An 8,129-nucleotide genomic window follows, 5' to 3' on the forward strand; every position below is an offset into this window, starting at 1 on the left:
TAAGACCAACAGACCATCTAAGGTTCTCGGGTCCTTATGGAGACTAAGGTACCAAGCACAGACCATCCATGGACTGGACCTAAGTGTCCTACACAGATTTAGGGGTCAGCTTGGTCCTCATATTTGTACCCTAGTAAGGGGAATAGGAGCTGACTCTGACATGGACTCTGTTGCCTGCTTTTTGATCACTTTCCCCTGGGGAGCTACCTTGCCAGGCCACAGGGGAAGAGGATGTGCTCTTGAAACTTGATGAACCTGATAATGATGGGCTGAGTAGGTGGGGCATGAGGAATCGGGGAGGGAGTACTGGAAACAGAGAAGGTGGGATCAGGAGAAGAGGAGGGAGTTGTGACCAAGATGCAAAATAAAAAAAAATAATAAATTCACTCTCCTTGTGGAGTTCCTGTCCCCTCCAAATCTTTCTATCTCCCTCTTCTTCCATAAGATTTCCTATGCTCTGCCCAAAGTTTGGTTATGAGATTCAGTATGTCCTTCGATACCCTGATGGGTAGTCTTTCAAAGGTCCCCTGTGGAAGGGTTCTCCTCTTGTTCCTTGCCATATGTTTCCAATGTCTATCTTGTTTGTCCTTCTGTGAGGTTTCAGCCTCTTCCCTAATCCTGGGCCCACTGGGGAGTGGGGCTGCAGAGACTGATGGTCTAACCAAGGGAGAGGACCTAGACTCCTGCTCAGAGGAAGCCCATAGACTGCTCAGTTTCCAAGCGGGTTCCCTAGTACGGGGTTATAGGTGCTGTCTCTGGCATGAACTCAGTGGCTGGCTTTTTGATCATCTCCTTCTGGGGTGGGAGGTGCAGCCTTGCCAGGCCACAGAGGAAGATGATGCAGGCAGCCATGATGAGACCTGATAAGCTAGAGTCAGAAGGGAAAAAGATCTTCCCTTATCAGGGGACTAAGGGAAGGGCATATTGGGAGAAGAGGGAGGGTGGATGGGATTGGGAGGTGATGAGGGAGGGCGCTGCAGCAGGGATACAAAGTGAATAAATTGTAATAGATTTTTTAAAAATTTCATATTTTCTACACAATACACGTTCTAAATATTGTTTTTATTTATTATAATTATTTTCATTTTTTTCTGTAAATATTTTATCACATTACCCCTGCCTTTCAATTCACCCCATGCCCCACACTCTTAAACAGACTTTTTGTTACAATGTTATTGCTACATATGTGAGTTTGTGTATGATTGTATGTTCAATTATAAAAACATGCTCTGTCCGTTTTATTTTATTTTTATTTTACTGTTTTTGTGTACATGGTTGAAAGGACAAAAACTCTGTAGTGATCAATATAATGGTGTCATTACTGGAAGAGGCTGATTTTTCATCAGTCATACAGTTCATTGACTATGGAAGGTATCAGAGGAAAATGTTACCTTTGCATGTCTTTTGATAGTGCCATCACTACAGTCTTGCATCCATTTCTATGAAAAACTGTTTCACAATAGACTTCCAGGCATGCTGGCACTTAGAGCCTTTTCTAACCCTCCTCTGAAACGTTCCATGAGCGATAAGACAAAGGAAGTATGACGTAGATGTATCCACCAGTGCTGGGTTCCCCACGATTTATTGATATCTCAATTGTGACCAGTTTTGGTTCTCTGTGAAGGTCTCCACATGCTGTCAGTCAAGGCTGCTTTGATAAGAAAGTATGGCTACACTTAGCTGTGGGCATAAGGATCAGATTTAGAACGTAATAAGGAATTGTTCTGGTATATTAAAGCAGTTGTAGTAGATTCTTTTCCAAGGTTCTTGACCTTGCTAGCTTCATGCAGCTGCTAGTTTTCCAGTTCCAGACAGGATTTCAATCCTCTGGAGAGAAATATTTCTAATGGATAGCTAAGGTATTTCAAATAACTCTTCTTAAAATACGGATGATTGGCACAGCCCTTCGTTTCTTCTCAGGGTTGAAAGTGAGTCCTGATTGGTAAAGAAACCAAACAAATGTCACAGGACTCAGATGATTCTAGACACATCTGACTTGAAAGCCTTTAATCTGACCTCCAGATCCAGCAGGAACATGAAATACTATGCAAGCTGCCATGTTAAGAAAACAGTGACCAGTATCAGAGCATTTGTGAACTATGACAATAATAACACAGCAAGATAGTAGTATTCGGTACCATAAGTGCCACTTATATGTCAGTAGTAACCAATAGTTGTCTGAACAGACTTAAATTATTCTCTTAAATCACAATATTTACCATAGTCCTCAATGACTAAGCCACCTTATGTAGATGGCTGGGTCTGGCCGCCACACCCCCCCCAAAAAAAAATCCAAAATGTTTTCTAAAGCACCTGTATAGTTCATTATCTTATGCCTTGTAATTATGCCTTAGATTGTACCACCCATTTCCTTTGATTTACCTAGATCAGAAATTTTATTCCTCTCTGACAAGACAAATTTACTTTCTAATGTAGAACTCCATCCCATTTGGCTTCTTTACTTTTCCACTTTGCATGTTTTGAAGTAGCCATAATCAACTACAGTTTGAAATGGCAAAATAAAGGAAGTTTCTCCAAAAATGCATACTTAAATTGAGTACCGTAATCTGTCAAGTGATATTTTCACCATTGTTTTGCTTGTATCATTTATGGCAATTATCCCTTACCACATGACATTTGTGACATGTGAACTATTGTGTCACTGAGGCTGTCTGTGTTAATCCTTGCTCAGGGTCCTGGGACCCTTATTTAATAATGAAGACAACAGGAGTTTCATAGTGGTGACCACTCAGAAATAAGAAAAAACAAAAACAATAACAAAAATGGCAGAAAGTGCTTCCTTTAGGTGCAAAGGAGAGTCCATTGTCATGTTACCAGAGACATATGAAGTTGAGCTAAGACACAGGGAACAGTGATAATTGTCCAATGACCATCACTATGTTCACTGTATTAGTTGCATTATTTGTTGTTGAGATAAAAAGGACATAAACATGTAAAGAAGCTAAGGTTTGTTTTGTTCACTTTGGAGTTTACAGCCCATTGTGGTAGAAAGTTTTAGCAGTGGGAGTTTGAAGTTCTTTGCAAACCCAATACTGTTAAACAAGGGACAGGGAGATTTGCACTTTGTTTAGTGTGCTTTGTACTGTACAGTCTGATAGCGTAGCCCATCAGATTGGGATCACCCACATTTAGTGTATACTCATTTCACCTCTGCAATCTAAGGAGTCTCACAGTCTTTGAAAGCAGAAGCACATAGGGAAATATTTGTTTACGAAACACCCCACTTTGTTTAGCCAGTGCACACACCCCTTTAATAAACGTCACTTGGTGGCCAAGGTGACCTGTATACACAATAAAAGTTTTTTTTTTTTTTTAATGCACCTACCAACCCAGGAATTCCCACCAGCATGGAGCTTCACACAGTTGTGCTTTAGCAGAGAAGCGACTCTCGTCCTCTTAATGCTCATCAAGCTTTGTTTGTATTCACTTGCACTAGTTATAGGCTGATATAAAATAGTAGGCCAATCCATGCCACGTCACATGGAGATGTAGCTGAAACTCTATGACTTGCCCACTTTCCCTTCAAGTTTTGAAAAAGCAGCATTAATTGTTTTAAAGAGTTGACCCTGAGATAGATACCCATAGATACCACTTTTGCTGGATTTTCTTTTACTCATTTGAAATTTAACACATGAGTATGAAGGCAAGTGGAGCTGATGGAACTGTGAACCTTTGCATTTTAATGCAGGCAGCCTAGAGGTTGTGCAAGAAGCATATAGCTGTAGAGACTAAACACAATGATTCCCAATGTTCTGTTGCCAGGAAAGAGAAATCCCTAACCCTTCAATAGTGTTACTTTCACTACCAACAGGGATGGTAAAGCCAAAGTCTCCAACAGCAGGGATTGCAGAGCCACTGGCCCCAGAAGAAAGGAGGGTAGAACCACTCTGCCCAACAGCAGGGAATGCTGCAGAGAAAACAAGGCTTTGAAATCCCCAAAGACCGAGATTCTCACAAAAGAGCCTTGAGCTGTGAAGTCAGCATATTCAATATCATCCCCAATATCAAAATCATCTGCTCTCAGTCTCCTGTCAGACCCCAGGCTAGGATCCAGCTCTTCCAGTAATTAGATCCTTTCTGAAGTGTAAGTTCAAAGCTAAGCACTTCATTTGATCTGCTATTAACATAATTTTGTACATAGGAGCATGAGTTTTTAAAAGTAGCAGAATCTTTGCCACAATTTAAATTTAAGGCATTGTATAAATAGCAATGCATCTAACGTGTGTGTGTGTGTGTGCTTGCAAGCTGGAAAGGGGAGCATAGGAAGAAATAATAAAAGTAACACCTATGTATGAAATTACCAATAAAATGAATGCAAAATATTACTACTCATTCTTTTGTGCTTATGTGCGCATGTGCACACACATGCACACAACACATACACTCTATTGCTAAAGTTGTAAGTTTCATCAAAGTGTAAAATGTAGGTAGTATTTCTAAATGTGTCCCCAGACATTCCAAACTTCCAGTCAAACTCATTAAATATTTGCTTGAAAAAAAATAAACTCAGAAATTATCAAATCTCAGAGATTATTTTAATGTAAAATTCAAAACCACCTGTTTAATAAAAGAGTACATGTGGGTAAAAGTGGGATTGCAGACAATGACAACCAAAGTTACTCTCCATTTGTAGTTCACAGCCAAACTTGCAGATGTAGATTGGAAAATGAAATAATCGTTTTGATAACCGCCAGGTTTTTTGTTTTGTTTTGGTTTGGTTTGGTTTTTACAGAGAGTAGATTTTTATTAGTCACAGCAGGATAGAATATTCTCCAGCAATCCAGTAACACATGCAGACGTTCAAAAGCATAGCCGCACAACAAAACAAGTGTTTATTCTTCAGTAACTGGAAATGTGTTATACACTTGGATCACATTCAAGGCAATAGCTTTCCCAGGGGAGAATGAGTGATCCGGGAGGATGGAAGCTACACCACACTCCAGCTTAATCAGCTCTAATATATGACCTCAACTGAAGAAGCAGAGAAAAAAACAAAAAAAGGCTGGGGGTGAGGGAGTCAGCATTGAAAACTTAATGTTTGTTTTTCTAAGAAAAGAGACACTGTTCACCGTCCATAGCCAGTGTCTAATTACAGTTTTAAATAGGCAGGGATATGAATAAAGGAGAAAGAATTGCAATGTACTGATGCTTAGTTTTCATGTATACAGTAGAGAGAGAGAGCTAGACTGATTTAGGCTACTACCAGAATCTATGAATTTCATAAGGAATATTCCTTTACTTAATCATGAATATTAAAAGAGTTTTAGAATGTATCCAAGAAATACAGTTTTTATCAATGACTGTGATCAATATTACTTCTTTTTGAGGAACTAAGAGAAAGGTTACATAGATTTAACACTTAACATAATCTCTGTTTCCACATAACAGTTTGTCTTTGACCTAATTTTCTGTAGATGAAAGTCAATTCATTTATCAAAAAACAATTTTTCTTTTTGTGTTTTTTTTATTTTATTTTATTTTATTTTCAATGCAGTTTATTCAGGAACCTTGAACAATCTTCTGACCCTGGGGAAAGCCAGCCCACAGCTTAAATAGCCTCTGGGTAGCCAACCCAGGCATGCCACGTGGGCAATGCAGATAGGTCCACATACATGGAAGCAAGCCAGATCCTCAGCCTTAGCCAAATGTGGAATTGTTCGTGACAGAGAGCACTCACCATCAGGAAGGTGGAAGGCGGAAACCAGCTCCATCTTTAAGGCATAGCATTCCGCAGCTCTCTACAGTTCTCCCTTTTTGTTTTAGACGCATCAGGCAAGAGTACAGGTCTGATCTCTACTCTTGCCTGATGCGTCTTTTTGTATTTTTTAATTTATTATAAACACCACAACAAGACCAACAGAGCCAAAAAGCTGGGACCAGGGGGGTCTGCAGAGACTGATACTCCAATCAAGGGCCATGCATGCAGAGGACCTAGACCCCCTGCTCAGAAGAAGCCCATAGGTTGCTCAGTTTCCAATTGGTTTCCCTAATAAGGTGATAAGGGGTTGTCTCTGACATGGGCTCAGTGGATGGCTCTTTGATCACAACCCCCCCTAGGGGCTGCAGCCTTGCCAGGCCACAGAGGAAGATGATGCAGCCAGTTCTGATGAGGCCTGGTAGGCTAGGGTCAGACAGAAGGGGAGAAGGACCTCCCCTATCAGTAAACTAAGGAAGGGGCATAGGAGAAGAAGTCAGAGGGATGATGGAACCGGGAGGAGATGAGGGAGTGGGATTCTCCCGGATATAAAGTGAATAAACTGTAATAGATAACTGCCATTTTTTATGAAAGAACATTGTTATGAAGCCTGGATACATGAATCAATAAAAATCATCCTGAGCCACACTGAAGACAGTCTACAGCAGAGCGTGATTCTGCATAGGAAATGAACCAGCACACTGAACTAAGAGAAGCTACCAGGCTTTCCAGATTCAGTACTGAGAAGGATGTGCAGCGTGCTGCACCTTATTCCATGCTCGGGAAGGCTGGTTAATAAAGTAATGTTCTTTGCTCACCTGTTAATCTGGTGGTATTTGGAGCAGAGTACAGAGGATATTTATTCTTTACACTCTTTTGTGAAAGAGTGGAAAAGAACTGGGAACCAGTTTTAACCTTCAACGGAATGCCTAAAAAAATGAGATTTTGCAAATGTCATTCGCCTCCCAAAATTTTCAGAACATCCAAAACCGCATCAGCTAGGGACCAAAAGTTAAACCAACAGCTCGAGGAAGCCGCATAATGAACCCATCACTCAGTCCTCCATCTACATGTCCCAATAATGAGTCCAAATGCAGTTAGAGACCTCCAAGAGCCATAAAAGACTTCAGTTCCCATCTTGTTCAAACATCTATGTCCATAGTTTCCCTGGAGATCCGAGACAAACTTGTAACTATAAAAATCTATGAGGGTCAATAGCAGACCTGGGGAGAGCTGAGGCAGGAGGACAGAGGGCCTACAAAACCTTCTGACTTCTTCTCCTATGCCCCTTCCTTAGTCCCATCTCTGTGACTAGCTGCAGACAGGGTAGACTCCTGAGAGGAAACGAAGGTGACTGTAGCTGAGACTCCTTGTACCAGCGGTCATGGAGATTGAAGAGGCCACTCTAACTAGACATAACTTGTGGTGGAGGGAGGTGAACACCAACCCACCCACAAACACTTCTACCCCAAATTTACCCTGCCTACAAGATGCGCAGGGACAAAAATAAAGCAGGGGTTGAGTGAATGTCCAACAAATCTCTGGTCCAACATGAGATCCATGCCATGGAAGACAGCCAACCCCTCTGACTTTATTGACCATGCTCTACTCTGCTTGTAGATGGGAGCTTAGCATAGCTATCCTCTAAGTGGTTCAGCCCAGCAGCTGATGGAAACAGATGCAGAGACCCACAATCAAACATTGGGAGGAGAGCAGGGAGTCTTGTGGAAGAGTCAGGGGGGAAGGACAGAATGATCAGACAGAACGGTAGCTCTTCAAGACTAACATAGCCAACAAACCAGGGCTCAGGGAAAATTGTAGGAATTGCAGCACTAACCACAGAGCAAGCATTGACTGGACCTAAGCCCCCTATACAGATGTAGCCAATGGGAAGCTCAGTCCAAATATGGGTGCCCTAGTAAATGTATGTTGTGCGGGGCGGGCATCTCTGACATGGACTCTGTTGCCTACTTTTTGATCACTTTCCCCTGGTGAGGCTAACTTGCCAGGCCATAGGCAAGGAGAACAGGCTCAATCCTGATGTGACTTCTTATGCTGGGTTGGGTAGGTAGTGGGGGCCTGTCCTTCTCTGAGGAGTAAGGGAGGGGAGATAAGGGGAACAAGGAGGTAGAGCGGGACCTGGACAGTCCTACTCCAGGAGTGGGAGGGAGGGGCAACAACTGGGATTTAAAGTGAATAAATCAAAAGTAAAACAATGAAGGAAATTGATTCCTGTGCTTTTTTTTTAAGTGTGGTTTCAGTTGTATTTTTTATAACATTTTTAGTGATTATTTGATCATGAATTGCATATCATGAACCCTGATCACTCTTACATCCCGGTCTTCCCATGACCACTTCTCTCACCCTTGGGACCTCCGCCTTCCCACAGAAGAATAAAACACAAGGGAAAAAG

Source organism: Meriones unguiculatus, chromosome 10, assembly GCF_030254825.1.
Source record: "Meriones unguiculatus strain TT.TT164.6M chromosome 10, Bangor_MerUng_6.1, whole genome shotgun sequence".
NCBI classification, from domain to species: domain Eukaryota; kingdom Metazoa; phylum Chordata; class Mammalia; order Rodentia; family Muridae; genus Meriones; species Meriones unguiculatus.